This window comes from Cervus canadensis, chromosome 22 (genome assembly GCF_019320065.1).
Source record: "Cervus canadensis isolate Bull #8, Minnesota chromosome 22, ASM1932006v1, whole genome shotgun sequence".
In the NCBI taxonomy this organism is placed as follows: domain Eukaryota; kingdom Metazoa; phylum Chordata; class Mammalia; order Artiodactyla; family Cervidae; genus Cervus; species Cervus canadensis.
Genome location: NC_057407.1, coordinates 23,554,356 through 23,574,138, shown reverse-complemented (window position 1 = coordinate 23,574,138; position 19,783 = coordinate 23,554,356). Strand labels below are relative to the sequence as shown.

Sequence of the window (19,783 nt, the reverse complement as noted above, 5' to 3'; positions counted from 1 at the left end):
CACATTGTATGACTCCGTTCGTATGAAGAATTCAAAGATACAGAACCTACATTGGTGGCTGTCAGAGGCAGAGTTTGGAAAAGTAGGAGGCAACTACTTGGCACATACAAGTTTTCCTTTTGGGTGATAAGAATGTTTTAGAACTAGACAGAAGTGGTGGTTGCACAACATGGTGAGTGAACTAAATGCCTCTGAATTTTTCACTTTTAAATGAATAATTTTATGTGTGAATTTCACCTCCATAACAAAAAAGGGGAGACTTAAAAAGTGATAGAGCAGTGATGGATAAATATCCCTATCTCCAGCTACTTTGAGAGAACCAAGCATGCAATAGGTACCAAATAAATGTCATTGAGTAAATGAAAAACTGCACTTGTCTTTTAAGCACAGCAGTTGTCTCTCATAGCTGGGCTGGAAAAGTGTCTAAGTTTACTTTCAAAAAGAGTTTCTGAGCTACAGTCATGGCTATAGTAGAAATACACAAGCCAGTTTCCCCAAAGGACAGAAGATGGACCCAGGTTTTGGAAGACAACATTCTCCACCATTTGTCATCTTTACTTTTGGTAGAGAGCTGAAATTGTTGACTGTGTCTCACTAAGACCCCTGATACTCCTTTGCCTCCCACCCAGCACACTTTATTTACCATATTTACAAGAGTAGACTTTATTCACCATATTTACCTGACTAGTTACTATACAAACTCTATGTGCAGCAAAGCTCAGCTGTTTGTAAACCACTGTGAGTGGTGCAGAGTAACTTTGCCAAGAACCTCATGAATAGTATAAGACATAGCAATATAGTTATTCAAAATCCATAGAAATAAGTATAGTAGGAACCGTAATTACCTTCCATTCTTTGTTTTGTTCAGCATTTATTATGTATCAGGCACTCTAAATTGTACTTTTAATACATCATGTAACTGAATTTTCACCCTGGTGGTCCTATATTTAGAGGAAGAAGCTGAGGCTTATAGAAGTCATGTAAGAAGAGGCAGAGCAAACATTTGAACTTGGACATTTAAACAATGAATGTTGGCTTCATTCTGTTTTTTGCCAGTGTGCTTCTTCACAGAGTAGAGTTGATAGTAACTAGTGGCCTCACTGTTCTTGTGCTGTCGGTTCTTTGACCAGAGCGAAAAAGACTTCAAGTTTAAACAAACCCCAGGCAAGGTCTCTGATAGCATTAGCATGGGTCACATGCCAACCTCCTGGCCAGGTAACAGAATACTAAGATCAGATGTGTATTAGATTAGGTTGACCCTTGAACAATGCCAGGGAGGTTGGGGCTGGGGGTGCCAAACCTCTGTGTAGTCAAAAATCTGCATAAAATTATATGGCCAGTGGCTAGTTGATAAAGAATCCGCCTACCAAGCAGAAGACACAGGTTTGATCTGTGAATCAGGAATATTCCCTGAAGGAGGAAATGGCAACCTACTCCAGTATTCTTACATGAAAAATCCCATGGACAGAGGAGCCTGGCAGGCCACAGTCCATGGGGTTACACAAGAATCGGACACAACTTAGCAGCTAAACAACAATTCCATATCCAAGTGTCCACATCTACAGATTGGTTGAATCTGTACTACATAGATGTAGTATGAGTGCGTGCTCAGTTGTGTCCAACTCTTTAAGACTCCATGAGCTGTAGCCCACCAGGCTCCTCTGTCCATGGGATTTTCCAGGCAAGAATACTGCAGTTAATTGCTATTTCCTCCTTCATGGGATCTTCCCAACCCAGGGAGCAAGCCTGTGGCTCCTGAATTGGCAGTCAGATTCTTTACCACTGAACCACCTGGAAAGTCCACATAAATGTAGTAGTATAGTACATATTATTGAAAATCTCTGCGTATAAGTGGACCAGTATTGTTTAGGGGTAAGCTGTACTGTTACTTTCCTAAAGAAGGTGAGGACTGTTTGGGGAATCCAAAACAAGAAAGCATGCTACCATCTCACTTCAATTTCAGGCCATAGTTTAAAAGACATCTGCCAAATAACACCATCTGTTAAAAACACAGTATGATAAGCATAGGAAAAAGGCACTCCATTTGTTGGTCAATAATGTAATGAAGAGGGCTCCATTCTATCATTAGATACCATGATAGAATGAACCAAAACTTAGGATGCAGTGGTTCTAAGTCCCAGCTCAGTCACTTTCTCTCTCTCTGTAGCCTCAGGTAAACCCAGTTTGGGCCTTGATTTTCTACTTAAAGTTATAACAGTTGCCATAAATAGTTTTCAAAGGCCTTTTCAATGTAGGTAGCTATGATTTTCTTGGTCTAATCTCCCAATTTTGGAGAAAGATTCCTGGATAGCCATGTATGGGAAAGCCTTTTATTGCTGTTTTCAGTTCAAATACCTCTTTTCTAATCTTTGTTTGGCCTTGCAGTGCTGGTTTTGCTTATAGTACCATAAATTCTTTAGTTTTAAGGTCTGATTTTCACAGTGATCACGGGGGAATGTGTGTATTCTGTGCAGTGTCCAGCTTCACCCAGCCAGAACTTCACAGAAGGAAAATGGAAGACAGCATCATTGTTCAGTACACTGAATCAGAATGATAGAATGAAAACACAAATTTTAGCTTCTTCTGGGTCAACATAACTTCAAAGTAGTAGAAATTTGGTAATTAGTTTCATTAGATGGGAGTTTATTAACCTTTTACAAACCATCCCCTTTGATAAACCTAAGTATCCCACATCAACCCGCAGAGTTTCTGAAACACAGCCTTGGTTGGTCAGGGGAGGTGGGGAGAGCCTCACCTCTTCCTCCCTCTCACCATTCAGAGTCACTGAAGCGCAGAATTTAGACCCTACCTTCTGTAGATGACCACTTGGCAACATTTGTCAAGCTTTACTTTCCCTCAGTTGTATCATAAAACTTATAAGTTGCTTTTTAATTTCCAGTTATTAAACTACAACATTGATTATGCTTTTATTAACCTCCTCATCCACTCCATCATCCTACCCACAGAAGGGAGGTTCTGATATGCCTCCCTAGGAAGAAATATCCTGCAGTTGAGGACTACAAGTAGACCACACTTACTAGTAATTTTCAATCATTGCAGCTCCACTTTTTCCTTGAAAAATAATCTTCACTTATTACAGCTCTACTTTTTCCTTGAAATGCTACTTTTGTCTAAATTCCTTAAGGTCACTTCTGAACCTCAGTTCCCTTCATAAATTTGTTATGAAAATTGGGGAATCATTTGTATAAAAGGCTTGGCACAGTGTCTAGAATATAATAAGTGTTAAATGAATGTTAGATAAAGTCAATCAAAGCTGCTGGGTACAGTTGTACAGGATGTGCCCTACACGACTCCAGGGGTTGCAAATCAAACCACAGGTAAAAGACAGTCCCTGGAATTGTGATATGTGGAAAACAATAGATAAGTAGACAAAAATACATAAGCATATGGGTTACATTATATATATAATATTATGTGTGTGTGTGTGTGTGTGTGTTCCCAGTGATATCTGTGAATTGGCTGAGCAGAGGGTGTCTGATTTACCAAGACTCCTTGTCTGCTCCTGGTGTATAGTATCTTCAGCAGAGCCAGGAAGTCCCAGGCAGCCAAGTATGCAGTCTCAGGCCAGCAGGATCAAATCCAAATGGTCTCCCAAGCCAGCTCTTGAAAAGGAACAGCATCGGTGACCCAAAATGAAAGGAAGTATAGAACTGAAGCATTCAGGAAGAACCACGTGAGATCTTCAGCAAACTTCCCAGGCTTCCAAGGAAAGTTTATGTCATTTTAAATATCGGTTGTTTGGATTGGGATTACTATGAGAGCAACACGCTGCCGTTATTGTGAAGACCAATGCCCAGAGGAGAGAAGCTCTGTTTGTTTGGACTTGAAGTGAATGCCTGCCTTGCAGCCTGAAGGCTGTAAGTGTTTCTTAATCAGTGGATGCTGGATGCTTCAGTTACTGCTGAAGACATGTGACCACAAAAACAATAGGAAAAAATGGAACAACTTGAGGAAGCAGAGGCTAGAGAATGTTCAATTCGTCACAGGCTCCCTGACCATGTGTTTTATGGCATGAAACACTCAAGTCAGAATGTGACATTAAAGAAAATAAAGGGAATCTATGACCAAATAAATATCAGTGTGAAGGATTCTTATTGAGCTACCTAGTTAGAGGAGCTCACACACCTCCAATTAGTGAGAAGTGTATTTCCCAGATGCGATCCTCTATGCCCAGACTAACCACGTGTGAAATGATATCACTCACTTCCCTTTCCTACTCACCTAATTTGTTGCTACTCGGTGGTTGGCAAGATTGGCCTTTCTCAGCAGGAAATACCTAAGCTGCTCAACTCCATTTCAAAGGACATGCATTGCTTACCTACTATGTGCTAGATAAACCAATGTGAATAGGACAAAAATAGAAGTAGATTCCCCACTTCAAGGAGCACACTGTCCAGTCAGAAAAGCAAGAAAAGGAAAAGATTGCAAAATGGGAACTATATACTCCAGTAGAGATGCTAATATAGTCCTGCCAGAGTGATGGGCAGCAAGAAAGAAAGAGAAAATAAAACACTAAATGTCCAACTTATACTAAATTTAAACTGAAGAACCTGATGACATCAAGAAATTTTGGATTAAAGCAGAATCTTTAATCCAGGGCATCTCCAAGGGAGAAGCTCATCTGTTTGAAAAAAAAAAAAAAAGTTTTTTTACTTGAAAAATAGTTATTTACTGTATCTATAGAGTAAAATCACTTTGTTTCAGTCATTGCACACATGATTAATTAGTCGATGAATAAGAAAATCATGCTTTAGTGGAATCTCATTTATCTAATGAGCTCAACTTATTGGGAGACAGTGTGTCCAGATAATATCTTTTTAAAAATGTCTGCCTGCCCCCCAGCATTATTCTCTATAAGAGGATCCTTTTATCCTTCAGTGGTCATCACCAGCTTCAAGTGAGAGTAAGCAAAAATGGTTGAATTTGAGCCTGAGTAAATGACAGGTTATCTTCCTGGTTCAATATGCCCTCCATGTTTTAAATAAAGATGTAGTTGAAAAGATAAGATTGGAAATTTAAAAATAAAGCTGCCAATGCCAGGTTTAGATATGGATCTGAAAACATAGCTCCTTCTGTACCACCACCCCCAGCCCCCACCACCCCACCCCCGCCCCAGGACACTCATTGGTTTAGCCTGTTTTGCAGATTGTGTCTTGTTCTCAACTACTGCTCCAAACAGTTCTAAGAATTCTGTGAATGATATATCCATATGCTCTCAGAACTTGCCACTTTTTGCCTGGACTGAGTAGCAGAACCTGGTTCCTTCCCTGTGAACTAAGTACTTTGGATCTGAAGATGTCAAAGTGAGTCTTAGGAAATCAAACTATTAGCTGGCCACTTTAAATAAAAATGTTAACCTTTATCAAGTACCCACTGTCAAACCAGGTAGTTTTACTCATTTAGTTATCAAAGGATAGCCAGGTAGGAGTATCCTTTAGGCCCATTTTTCAGATAAAGCCACTAACTTGTACAAGTCAGATGGCCAAGAAATAGAGTAGGATTGAAAACCATGTCTGTTCACTTCTTGGAAACTATTAAGCAGGTGAAGACAACAGAATTGAGATCCTGGTATTTTTCATCCAAAGCCTGATCCCTAAAGAAAATAAACACCTCAATTGTTTTGAGTCCCTTTGAGATGCTACTTAATATAAAATATTTGCTTAGAAAAAGACTCTGCTATTAAAAGATAACTCAGCCTCTCCACTACCAGGAATAGGCTGTCCATTACATACAAGGTCTTATGCTGGGGAACAATGGGTACAGACTTGGGAGCCCCGTGATTCACACTCTCAACTAAAATTGAAACAGTCATAGGCCATTGACTAGCTGTCCACATATACACATGACAAAAGTGGGGCAGATTCAGTTATTTATTAATTCACCAAATATTAACTATGACTGTTTCTGAATATCTGAGCCTGTATTTACTTACATGAAAAATAAGGACCAAAGTGTCCTTGCCTGCTTCCCTAGGCTGTTGTAAGGATTCATTTAAGCAATGTGTAAAATTGTTTGGATGATTATAAACTGCCCCACTACCACATGCTTCTTATTACACTGAGGCAGTTCCACACAGAGGTTTAGACCTTCCAGAGTTTGATTCCTCTACTGTGTAACCTAGGGCAATGTGTACTCTGGTTATAAACCACTCTCTCTCTCCCTTTAAATTTTTAAAAATTGAAGTGTATTTGATTTACAGTGTTGTATTAGTTTCAAGTATATAGCAAAGTGATTCAGATATACATATGTATGTGTATATATATATATCTGATATATATATAAGGGTTATATATATTATATATATAATTATATATATTATAAGTATATAATACGTATCTGACTCTTTGTGATCTCATGGACAGTAGCCTGTCAGACTCCTTTGTTCATGGGATTTTCCAGGCAAGAATATTGGAGTGGGTTGGCATTTCCTCCTCGAGTGTATCTTCCCAACCCAGGGATCAAACCTGCATCTCCTGCATTGGCAGGCAGATTCTTTACCACTGAGCCACCTGGGTGTGTATGTATGGTATATATATATATATATTCTTTATCAGATTCTTTTCCATTATATGTTATTAGAAGATGTTGAATATAGTTCCCTGTGTTCTACAGTAGGTCATTGTTGTTGATCTGTTTTATATATAGCAGTGTATGTGCATATGTTAATCCCAAATTCCTAATTTATCCCTTCAGTAGCCATGTTTTCTACGTCTGTGAGTCTATTTCCATTTTGTAAATAAGTTCATATATATCATTTTTTTAGATTCCACATATAAGTGATATCATATGATATTTGTCTTTCTCTCTCTGACTTAGTTCACTTAGTGTGATAATCTCTAGGTCAATCCATGTTGCTGCAAATGGCATTATTGCATTCTTTTTTTATGGCTGAGTAATATCCCATTGTATATGTATACCACATCTTCTTTATCCATTCAACTGTCTGTGGACACTCAGGTTGCTTCCATGTCTTGGCTAGTGTAACTGGTGCTTCAGTGAACACTGAAATAAACCCCTGTCTCTTAAGTTAACTTGACTGAATGTTTATTTCTTCACAGCAATAGTACATGATGCACACTTGGGGTATATGGGCTCTGGATATACATATAGCATCAAAACTATAGTTTCTAAGATAAAATTCCCCAAGGTACAATGAAAAGAGGATGCATTTGAACATCCAATAGATGAAATCCTGGCTCTGCCACTCACTGGCATGAGACCTTGGGTATATCATTCAAACTTTGAACCTTGATTTCTTCACCCATAAAATGGGTGTATTAATATCAGTCTCATAGAGTTGTCATAATAAATGACAATATGCTGTAGAGCCCTGGTATATTGGAACTGATCAGTTAAATCCTGTAAATGGAAGGTTGGATATGCATGGCTCCCTCCATTAATAAAACATAGCTTTCCATTTCCACCATGTCTTTAAACTTAATTCAAATTAGTGAAGGTAATCTTAAAGGTGCAGAGAATGGATAGGGAATGACTAGCTTTTGTCACCTCTTGCCTTCCCTATTACCTTCTCTTTGTTAACTGCTGTCTCATAGCAGGATAAAAAGGCTGGTACTTGGCCAGGGAACTTCAGCACTGGCAGAAAAGTAAAGCAATGGCTCTTTCAGATGGTCCCTTGTGAATGTGTCCTTAACTGTTAGGCCTCCAGGGGGGCACAGCCAACTCTATTTCCTCCTCTTGTCCTTCCCAGGCAGCCACACCAGTGCGTTCTCTTATGTGCCACATATTATCCTTAGGAAATGTTCATGCATCCATTCCCCAACATGCAACACAGCAGCCTTCTCCCAGAGCTTGTACCAGAGCAGCTGGGCGATCCTTCTCTGGCCTTTGGTTTCTCTGAAAGGAGGCAGTCCCTGGGCTACAGGCCTTTTTTGTTGGGATTCAGACCTTTTTGTTTGTTGATTCATCTCTGAATCAGACATCAGTCCTCTAAATCCCCCAAACACAAGGTACACATTTCAAAGTTCTCCAACTGTTGTCATGAAACCTCCTTCCACCAGACTTCTGGTAAAACCAGAGGTCTGCAAACTTCTATAAAGATGAACCCTCCATTGTAGTGCCAAAGCAGCCATAGGTGATGTTATTTAAATGAATAGGGTGAGTGTCTTCCTTAGCATGTTACTTATGGACACTGAAATTTGATTTACAATGAATTTTAATTGGTCACAAATTATTTATAATTCCCCTCCACATTTTGCATTTAACAAATGTAAAAGCCATTATGAACTCATGACTGTACCAAACCAGGCAGTAAACCAGATCTGACCTGCAGATTGTAGTTTCTTGACTCTGGGTTACATGGTAAAATGCCTTCCCTTCCTCCAAAAACAAAAGAAAACCACAAACAAGATGAAGAGTCACACAAGATACAGGAACTCTCACCCAAAAAGCCTCTCTTGTCAGTCTGTTCATACAGTCTCACTCTCCACACTGTGGCCTTTTTTGATAACCTCAAAGGATGGGCTAGGGGAGGAATGGAGAGCAGTCTGTCAAGAGTACTAGATCAGTTTATTGGACATGTTCTTTAAAAATCTTCATATACACATTTGTTTCACTTGCCTTGTTCTCTTGAATCTATCATATTGACACCTCCATTGAAACAGACAAATGGAGGTCTTTCCTCAAAACTTGTTGCAGTAGTCATTTCAGTCATTCTCATCATTACTGCTCAGAATCTATCATGAAGAGGAAAAGAAAGAAATATATTTGGATAAAATAAATGGTGGAAATTGTCTTCTTATATCTCCGTGCTAAAGTTGTTGATTCATATTGATCAAGAGGAAGCACATTTATTCTGTTTTCCTAGCTGGGCATGTCTCCTCTGTCCTAGAAGTAGGGCTAAAGTGAAAGTCAGGGCATCTTTTTTTTTCCTTTCCTCGATTCAGTCATTGTTAGGAAAGTTGGCTTTGAGGAATAATGGACTGTCTTTCATGTTGTGGTTTTGTCCACAGGAACAGAATCTGGCACTAGGATCAATTGTCATAACTATTAATATTTATGGCACCAAGATATTTCAACTTAATGTTGACTGATTTTTGCACATTTTCAACAGTGAGTTGGTTTTAAGTGTATTGAAGTAGCAAGTGTATATATATACCCCTATGGAGGCCACTTTTACTATGCAGATTACTTCAATACCAAGCATCTTTAAGCTTTGATTGTGTTTTTAACTTTGGAGACTGTAGGATTTACACTAAGGGAAAGGGAAACTCAAAGGGAAAATGATGAAGTCTGGGGTTTTATAAACCAATGTCCTTTTCCTTTTGAAAGTGTTACTCTGTTGTAATAAAGTCATAGTACAGCAAATGGATATTAATGTGCATCATATCAAGAGAACATTTTTACGTGAATACTTGTCCTTTAGAGTTACATAAGGTCTCCCTTCTAACAAGTTCAAAGTATTGATGAAACATGTCCTTATTCATTGGCTCCACATCTCAGAGGATCAGGAGGGTACAGAAATAATTTTTCTTTCATTTTTCAGGTGACTAAACTGAGGCCGAGAGAGATTTTGGTGAAAATAAGAGCACACAGCAGGTAAGAAAAGATTCAAATGTTACTTCACTTACAGACCTACAAACTCTTTTACTTGAGTGATGGTGAATATTCTTCAAAACAGGGCCATAGAACAACTTCTCATATGTAAATGTACTTCATGCAAAGCATTTTTAAGAATCTTATTAACATTCCAAACCTGTGAAGCAATAATAATATTTTCTAGGTTAGAACAAGAATATTCAGACTCAAAAAGACCTAAGAGATCATAAAGTTCTACTCATTCATTTTACATTAGAGAAAATGAGGGCCAGAGGGAATAAAAGATGTTCCCAGGTTATCCAGCTAATTGGAGGCTGAAAGACCAGGTCTTCCGACAGTTTATGACCTTCTCACTGGATTCTCGATGGCAAATACATCCCTCATTTGGTGCCAGTAGCAGACATCAATAATCAATCACCCTACTCTGCCAAGCCTAGTCACAGTCATAACTAAAAACTAGTTAGAAATTAAACCTGTTTGTCATCCATGATATTACAATGCCTAATATAATTTTTAAAGCTTTTTATTGATAGGTGCATAGAATATAGCAGGCATGGTACACATAGTATTTAATTGCAACCTCACAACAACTCTGTGCAGTTGGCACAGTTACAGTTATGGAAAATGAAATTCAAGGAGAGTCACTCAAGGTCAAAGTAGTGACTTGTAGTCACCTAGAAGCTAGTCGGTAGCACACCAAAGATTTAAATGTAGGTCTTTAAAAAATACACATGTATATATATATATATACATGCACACATATGAATTTCACTTAAAGTTTCTCCATATCCCATCTTACTCCCTTTAATTATTTTTAAATTTTTAAAGAAGAATTGTAAATATTTCAAGTGTACAATATAATCTAATATACAAATATATTGTGAAATGATTACTATAGTTGAGATAATTAATGTGTCTTCCCATCACAGTTATCACTTTTCTGAGTGAGATGAGTGTACCTGAATCTATTCTCTCAGCCTATTACCATTGTTCAGTACAGTATTATTAGTTATGGTCATCATTCTTCTATATTAGATCTCTAGACTTACTCATCTGGCACAATTAACAAATTTACACTCTTTGACCCAACATCTCCCCATTTTTCCTACCCATCCCAGCCCCTAGTAACCATTGTTCTACTCTCTGCTTCTATGATTTTGACCTTGTTTTTGAGTCCACATATAAGTGAGACCATACAGAAATTTTGTTTCTATGTTTGGCTTATTTCACTTAGCGTGTTGTCATCCAGGTCCATCCCTGCTGTCACAAATGGCAGGCTTTCCATCTTGTTCATGGTCACATAATATTCCATAGTGGATGTGTATACGTGTTGTTTCCATATCTTGGCTGTTCTGAATAATGCTGCAGTGAACATGGGGGTAGAACTATCTCTTTGATATACTGACATCATAAAGTGTGAATTTGCTGAATCATATGATAGTTCTTTTCATAATTTGGGGGGATATCACCATACTGGTTTCTGTAGCAGCTGTACCAATATACATTCCTACCAGTGATATACAAGGTTTCCCTTTTCTCTACATCCTCAAAAACACTGGTTATCTTGTGTCTTTTGATAATAGCCATTTTTACAGGTGTGATGTTACATCTCATTTTGGTGTTGATTTGCATTTTCCTGATGATTAGTGATGTTCCACACCTTTCATATATCTATTGACCATTTATTTGCATTCTTGTAAAAAATGTCTATTCAGGTCCTTTGTCTGTTTTTACAATCAGGTTATTTTCTTGCTGTTTGAGTTGTTTGAGTTCTTTTTGTATTTTGGATATTAACCCCTTATTATATGGTGGTGGTATTGTTCAGTCTCTAAGTCGCATCTGACTCTTTGTGACCCCATGAACTGCAGCATACCAGGCTTCCCTGTCCTTCGTATGTGTGGTTTGCAAATATGTTCTCCCATCTATAGGTTGTCTCCTTACTCTGTTAATTGTTTGCTTTGCTGTTCAGAAGCTTTTTAATTTGATGCAACCAATTTGTCTATTTTTTTTTTATTGCTGTGCTATGTAGCACACCCTTCCCCAAAAAATCATTGCTCAGACCAATGTCAAGGAGTTTTTCTGGTCTTATATTTAAGCTTTCCATCCATTTTGACTTGATGTTTATATATGACATGAGATAAAACCTATTTTCTTTCTTCTGCATGATATTACTCCTTTTTGAATACAACCTTTATCATCTTTTTTTTTTTTTCCCTCCAGTTATCTTCACTTTGGAGAGGTGGGTTACTTTTTCCTTGCTGAATTTAACAGTAAGATCAGATGCTACAAGTTCAATGAATTGGAAACGCAAAACAATTCCCTATCTTTGCAATCTCCATTCAGTTGTTAACTTGCTGCAGGTTAGAAATGGCCTTTCTTGAAAGGCATATTTGGTGGAACAAATAAACTACCTTTTGTTAGGGATTTGCTGTGGCCCTCCCCCAGGCCTTACCCCCTCACCACATCCATTTCCAACTCCTTACACAACTTCCTCTGCTTCCCTGTCCTCAACTGAACATGAACAAATTCAGCCCTGCTGTGCCTGGCATTTTAAATGGAGCTGGGACCAGGCCAAGATAAAGTATTCCAGTTTCTTCTAGCAATTCACCAGCAAAAAGATTAAGAAGGATTTATAGCAATTTTCAGTTATATGTAAATGCCACCAGGGTAGCTTAAGAGATGGGGCATACATTCAGGAATCTTTTGCCTTTATCTTGCTAAGTCAAGTGGGAAAAAACAAAATAAAGACCCAGGAGAATTAAATATTATACTGCCTATCTAGTTTTTTTAGCTGTCTCTAAATTAGTTAATGGTAAATCCAAGTCTATGTGAGTAAAGTCCATGAAAGATCACAACAATTTTGCTGGACACATCAGTTTATCTGGACCCAGAAGTAAATCCACTGAGATGATCTTTCTTCATCAAACATGACCAGCCTCTGCTGACCTAGCTCAGCTCCTAGATGAGAACCTGGGAATTCCCTTGAATGCCTCATAATATTAGCACATGGCCTCATGTATATACATGCCTCATAATATTAGAACTTACTCACAAAAGGAACCCAGCTTTTAAACATTACTGGTCCTTCTCTGCAACTTCTGTTCAAAGTCAAAGGAAATGAATGGCCTTAAAATATCCTCTTGAAAGAGTAAACTACATTTGTCTTCTAAGTAAAGAAGATGAAAACAAACATCCTTAGTGTTTGCAAATTGAGAACCAAGATACTGGCCCCTGTGGCAAAAATGAAACACTTGGCCTGTTTCTGGACTGTATTTGAACAATTTCAGCCGCCTGGTTGTACCTGGCTTCTTAGAAAGATAAACAGTCTCCAGGCCCCCAAGGGTGTTGGCTGTGACGACTTGCTTTGCCAGTGTAAAAATGTAAGCTACCGAGAAGAGTTCATCCTATCCAAAGGCATAGGCTTTGTCAGCAAACAATTTGTCCTGCATCTTGTTAATACTGAGAGGTATTTAATGTAAACTCCGGATTATTCAAGCATTGTGCAGCATTTCGAAACACAGCTGCACCTCCTGGTGTCCTGTTGAAGTTCCCTTGTTGAGTCTCCATCGAAATAATGTAGCAGTAATGTGTTGGGAAGAAAAGGTAAATAGTTCTTGATTTCATAATTTATGTACAGCTGTGTTTGTAAGCACATGGTAGTCAGGGTAGGCGAATGCCGCTTTTGATTTTTCGATTCAGCTGTGTGGCTGCCATGATTCAAGAAGCACTGAGTCATGACAGACATTTTCAAGTGGAGTTTGATCAGCATGGACAGCCAATCTAAGTAATCAAAGTGGTTCATAGTAAGTGCTGTAGGAACCTTATACTGACAAGGTATTAGATTAGAGAAGAGAGAGAGCCCTTCTGTCTGCCTTCGATGATGCTGAAAGACTTCTCAGAGGATGGAACATGAAAGGTGGATACTAGGTGGCACTTCACTATGCAGAGATAACAGAGAAGACAGTTTAAGAGCCAGGCCTGATGTCTAATTGAATGTAAAGCATATGCCTTCACTTCCGTCTGCATCTCCCTGGTTTTCTCCTGGCTTTTCTTTCTATACCAGAATATCCTTCCTACACTTTAAAATCTGTCCTAAATCCTAATTATAAGAATTGTGTCCTTGGGGGCAGTAATCATAAATGTCTTCCATGATGTTTCACACACAATTATCATATCTGGTGTGTGATCTGAGTTGAGTGAATATTTACTGAATTAAAACTCAGGCCACAGTCTACTACTTGTCCTCTCCACTCACAGCCTACCAACCACTCATGTTTGCCTCCCATCTGCTGCCATTTGCCATGACTTCGACATAAGAAGTGATTGACACACGTCTGATGGAGGGATGGATGGAGCAACTTGGTGATGTTGGTGACAGAACAGTGCCCACAACTCTGTAACATGCTCACCTTATAACGAGTATCATTGTCTGCAAGTTCTTTGATTTTCAGACTAGAACTACAATACCCAGGCATAGAGCTGACCCTTCTTATGTGATGGAATCATCTCAGTACTGTCAAGTCAGGACTACCACCCTCATCATGCTATAGGTGATAAAACTAAGGCTCAGAAAGGGGAAATCGCTTGCCCAGTGTTCAGTGAGATTGTACACAAAGGAAGGGGAAGTTGCACATCTGCACATGTCGCTTCAGAACCTGAGTTCTTGAGTCTGTTCAACAGTGAAGCCTTTATTTCATTCCATAGCAAACAGCAAATAGCATTCATTCATTCTTCTCCTAAGAACCTTCCTGACCCCATGTTGTGTAGAAAAAGAGGAGCAGAAGGAAAGTTGAGGGAAAAGGGTATAGACAAGGTGTCTCAGTCAAGGGTTGAAACTGGTTCATACATGCATAAATTTTCTCTGGGCTATTTTGTTGTTATCTGAATTGTTTCCCTACACCTCCAATGGCTTAATGAATGAAACAGTGCAGGCAATGCAAGTTTATTAAGTGAAGTCTAAATGGCAAGGTCAAAGCTTCTGGGTGGTATATTCCAGAATCATCTCAGAAGGACTTTTACTGTTGGATATGGTTATTCCTGCCACTGCTTACCAACTTTTGAGCATTTAATTGGGAAGTGTCTAGAAAATACCTTCCGTCTCTCAGTGTCTGCTAGGGCTGTAGGGCCATAGTACTGCCAGCAGCGTGGTGAAAACAGCTTAGTGAATAACAGATCTTGGCCAGGTCAGCAGCCGATGTGATTCCATCCCCTCAGGATACCCATTTCTTAGAACTGGACCATCTTCTGTTGATATTTTCAGGTGAGGTTTCATATCCATACTGGCTGGTACCTTTGTTATGACTGAATGATGAATAAGAATTATCAGAACCAGAGAGCTGAATGCAAGGTCTGGCTCATACCTAAGAGAAAGAGAAAAGAGACAGGAAGGTTCAACTTACCTGTTTACACAGGTAAGTCCTGCCTGGAATTAGAAGTTTAGGTTTTCAAGGTCTCTGTCTAGGGAGACAAGGATTTTAAAAGTCTTAAAGAAGGAATTTTCATGAATTTAAGTTTGGAAAATATTTGGTAAATTTAAATTTTAGTAACTTTACAAGTAAAGGGAGTAAAAAATATGTCTCTATCAAGATTTTTTTTTAATAAAGAGGAAATAAAGCCCAAAGTATATTAAGGAATTACCTAATTCAGGTTGAAATTAAGAGATAGCTATTAATTATTTTGTAAAGGTGTGTCTCACTTCTAGAAACAAACAGGAAACACATATTCTTTCCCTTCTTCCTCCCTCAGACTTCCCCTACCCAGTTCTGATCTATCTCTATTTTTTTTCCCTACATCTCTTTGATAGAATAACTATTAAAATAGCTTCTTGCAGTCTGACCTTCTTGCCAGGCAAAATCAATCCCTTGTGTTTCTCTGCATTTCCAATGGTGTTGCTGCATCACAGTGCATAGCAAGGAAAGTCACTTTGAGAAAAAAAGGACAATGAGATTCCTTGTACTAGGCCCAGTTCTTCTGTTACTATTAAATTAAGCTGTTTATCCAATTACTGCCACTCACATTTCTGTCTGGAGGCTGAGGGGGTTGCACAAGCCAACTGGGAATATGGCCTCTTAAGCCTTCCATTTCCCATACTCCTTCCTGCATTACACTGTGGTAGAGGTGGCCTGAGTGAGAAAGGACCAGGTCCTCCCAGAACGGATGGGCCGTGAGGTTATTGGGGTATCCAGGGCCAACAGGGTACAGACTAGATGGCTTTGGACATTTATACTGACTTGCTTCCAAGGGGCTGAATAGTTTGAGAGATGGAGGAAGGGAGAATAGAGGGAAAGGAAGCAGTCCTGTTTCAACCCATTTTTTCTACACTACTGCAGCGTGAACTTTGAAAAATGCAAACCTGATCAGCCCCTGACCTGCTTACACTTACTGGACTCCTCTTGACTTCCGAAGAATCGCAGTGTGGCCGCAGTGTACTTCTCTGGTCTGGCCATTCTTGTGGATCCCACACTCCAGCTGTCCCAGGACTTGTTGTGCTCCCTCTTATCTCCTTGTCTTGGCATGAGGAGTCCTGCCTTGGCCTCCTCTGAATTCTCAGGCTTGTTTGGTTAACTCCTCTGCATCCGTCCTGTCTCACCTCTGGTATTGCCTTTCTCAGACCACCTCCTCAGATGCCATCATCACCATCATATCTGTGGTCTCTGTCAGGGCTTGGAAAACTTTCTCTGAAGACATGCTGTGTGTTGCTCAGTCACTCAGTCAGGTCCAACTTTTTGCAGCCCTGTGGGCTGTAGCCTGCCAGGCTCTTCTGTCCATGGGATTCTCCAGGCAAGAATACTGGAGTGGGTTGCCATTTTCTCCTCCAGGGGATCTTCCTGACCCAGGGATCAAACCTGTGTCTTTTGCATCTCATGCATTGCAGGCAGATTCTTTCCCACTGTGCCACCTGGGAAGCTACAGACAGTAAATATTTTAGGCTACTTAATCCTACCATTGATGCAGGAAAACCAGCTAGTGTACGTTCCAGGGAAATTTCATTGACCAAAATAGATGGTGGGCTAGACTTGGCCTGTGAGCTGTGTTTTGCCAATTCCTGATTTCAATTCCTAGAGTTTCTTAAGCTTCAGTCTATGATGACCCCAATCAGAAACCATTACCACCTAGGAGACGAGGACGAAGTCTTTTATCTCTGCATTCCCAGTGCCAGACACAAGGCCTAGAGCTTGCATGATGTGCAGTGGTCTTTGAGAACAGGTATGATTAGATACAGGACTGGAGAAGTCAAATCAGTCTATCATTCAATCTTCTATCACTGCTACACTTTTTCACAATTGGTCCTTTCTCGCTAAGACAGAATAGAAAATATTTTTTTAAATGTTTAAAGTTGTCTTTGGAGTTTGCTGGTAAGGAAGAGAGATTAGTTCGTAGAAAGCTTGTCTTTCTGTGTCCTTTGAAGGGGAAACAAGGACACGGGAAATGTCTTCCTCTCAATCTGTAGACCCTGAATAACTGGCTCTTCTAAAGATTCCAGATTATATAACTGGTAAGCTTTCCAACTCCCAGGAAACTGACAGAATCTGTTGGGCCTCATTCCTTGGGCCTGCACACGAGGGCCATCAGTAGTCTGACCCATCTAATATCTCGCTGAGACACATTTCTGTCCATTGCATCCTGCCATGTTTCTAGCAAGCCTGGGCAGTTCCAAGGCAAGCATTTCTGGCTGTTTTTCTAAAGCAGTGACAACTAGCTGTGTTGTTTGAAAAGCCCTGGATATCTGTGGGGAGTGAGGGAATTCCCTTCCCTCCCCTAGTAGTTCATAATCCAATGAACTTTAAAATACTCTAATTCCTCAATAAGCATCACAAGAACAAAATCCATATCCTGCAGCTGTTTGAAGAGGTAGAAGGAAGCAAAAGTGAGGTTGGCAAAAGAGTGAACTTTTGTTCTTTTTTCCTGCCAAGTCCACACCCACTTTCTCCTAGTGTAAGTACCTTTGTTTTCATGGGGAGAAACTCCTCTTACCCTCTCTCAGTTCATATGGTCTGAATGAGAGAAGAGCTCAGAGGTAAAGAATCTGCCTGCAAGGCAGGAGATCTCAGAAGTATGGGTTCAGTCCCTGGGTCGGGAAGATCTCCTGGAAAAGGAAATGGCTACCCATTCCGATATACTTGCCTGGAGAATCCCATAGACAGAGGAGCCTGGCAAGCTACGGTCCAAGAATGAGAGAAGATGAAGTACTGTGGTGCGTGGGTGGATGCAATAGTCAAGCCTAGCCAGTCTCTGTCTTTCATCTCCCAGTCCATAAAGACCGTCTCAGAGGAAAGATGCCTCTAACGCAGGCCAGTCAGATCCACTCCTGCTCCTTCTGATGGGAATCCTGGGAAGACTCAAGTGAGCTGAGAGGATAATATGTAAGTCAGGAGCAACTGACAGCCGCTTTGTCAACAGAGAGGGACGCAGAGCTGAGAGACAGTTCTGATGCCTCTGCTTGAGGCCATGACCGAGCCCCAACCAGAGCTTAACATCCCCCTGAAATTTTCAGGATAATGAGCCAATAAACTCTTATTTTTGCATAAGTTGGTTAGAGTCAGGTTTCCATCTCTTGTGACTACAAGAATCCTAGTAGAAAAAATGCTTACACACTCAAATCAAGTATCTCATCCTGATACCTTCTCTTGCAATAAGCAAGCATGTAGGTGATGACCCACTTTCTTGCACTGGGGCCTTTATAGACCTTAAGATGTATTGAAACAATTAAGGTTCATGAATTTAAATGCAGGAGGACTGGCCTCCACTGATGGCCAACATCTACTGGTCCAAGGTTAGAGATGTCCCTTTAGGTCATTATGAGTAAAGCTAGAAAAGGGCTCAGACCATATGATCTGGCCTTCTCATTTGATAAAGGATGAAAATGAGGCCCATAGAGAGGAAACATGTTTACTGACACTGCATCTGTGGTTCAGAGGCTGAGTCAGCATTACAATCTGTATCTCCTGACTCCCGTCCCTTTATGCTACAAAGTCTGTGGCCCAGCTGTTGTAACCTGTACTGTTTTTCCACTGATGAGAGAATATGATGATTTCCTTGAAGAAAGATAGAGCCTGTAACCGTGTGCTTAGAGAGGTGCCAAGTGAGGTGAAAAGAAAGCTGAACTTGGATTTGGAAGAGGTATGCGTGACCTTGGGAAAGTCATTTGCTTCTTTGAAGATCTAGTTTCCCTGTTTCGGAAGATCAGGCATGGAATGAGCCCTCTTGATGTCTCCTGATGTTATGATGATTGAGTGATAGCATGCGTGTCAGAGTGTTCTCTGTGCTGTCAAGTATGGCTCTCATTCATTCAGCACATTATTGGAGGCCTGTACTGTACTGCACACACGCGGCAGTTAGCAAACACTGATCCATGCTCAAATGAACCTTACATTTTCATAGGGAGACAGAACAAACAAAACAGAAATGTAACTTGCAGGCCAGAGGGGAGAAGTGTTATGGAGGGAAAAAAGCAAGGGAGAGGTACAGGGATACAGATATACCTGACTGGACAGGGAAACCCCGCTGAGGAGGTGACAGGTGAGCACCAGCCACCTCGGAGAGAAGAAGGACCAATCCTGCAAGTGAGGGAAGTCAACTCCTAGCCGAGCAAACAGTAGTCATTTGAGCCCAGAGATGGAAGCCATCCAACCCTGCTTTGTACAAGCCATCTCCCTTCTGTGAAATCATGGTTTCTTTGAATGCATCCCAACTTCTTGTATCTACTTGGTCAGCTAGTAAGCTGTGCTCAAATACATATCTGGTTGCATTTCCTGATGTAGCAAAAATAATAATAAATGGAGCAAAGAAAAAGAGACAGTTGAAGGCCCAGGAGGATAATTTGGCATACTCTCTCTTGAAGGAAATCTAGCTATATCATTTCTATCTTTCCCTACAGAATCTCTACTTTTAGAATCTCATACTAAGAAAATACTGTAATTAAGGATGTATGCAATGACTTAGCTAAAAAAAATATTCATTTATCTCAGCCTATTTATAACAGTTCAACATTTGAAACATCCTAAAAATCCATCTGTGGAAACTGGCAATAAAGTATGGTGTTTCCACCAGAAATTCCAGGAATGGCTCCATTTGGACTCACTTGGTTTATTAACTTATCCCTGAATTAGTCTCTATTACTAATCACTGTTTAGTAAGGAACAGTTCTATGGAGCCGATAAAAATGATACTGGATGCTTTTATCCATGTTTGTCAAAACACAATGCAC

General features: G+C 39.9%; 1 long non-coding RNA gene across 2 annotated transcripts in view; it reads right to left on the bottom strand.

The window, feature by feature from the left end:
* LOC122424520 overlaps positions 1-16,357 on the bottom strand; it is a 193,775-nt gene extending 177,418 nt beyond the window's left edge. The window contains exons 1-2 of one of the 2 annotated variants that reach the window (XR_006264457.1): positions 15,945-16,357; positions 14,668-14,936 (exon numbers count right to left, since the gene is read on the bottom strand). This is a non-coding gene — a long non-coding RNA (uncharacterized LOC122424520). The remainder of the gene's footprint in view (positions 1-14,667; positions 14,937-15,944) is intronic. The other variant, XR_006264456.1, reaches the window with a different exon arrangement.
* Positions 16,358-19,783: the final 3,426 nt, after the last annotated feature.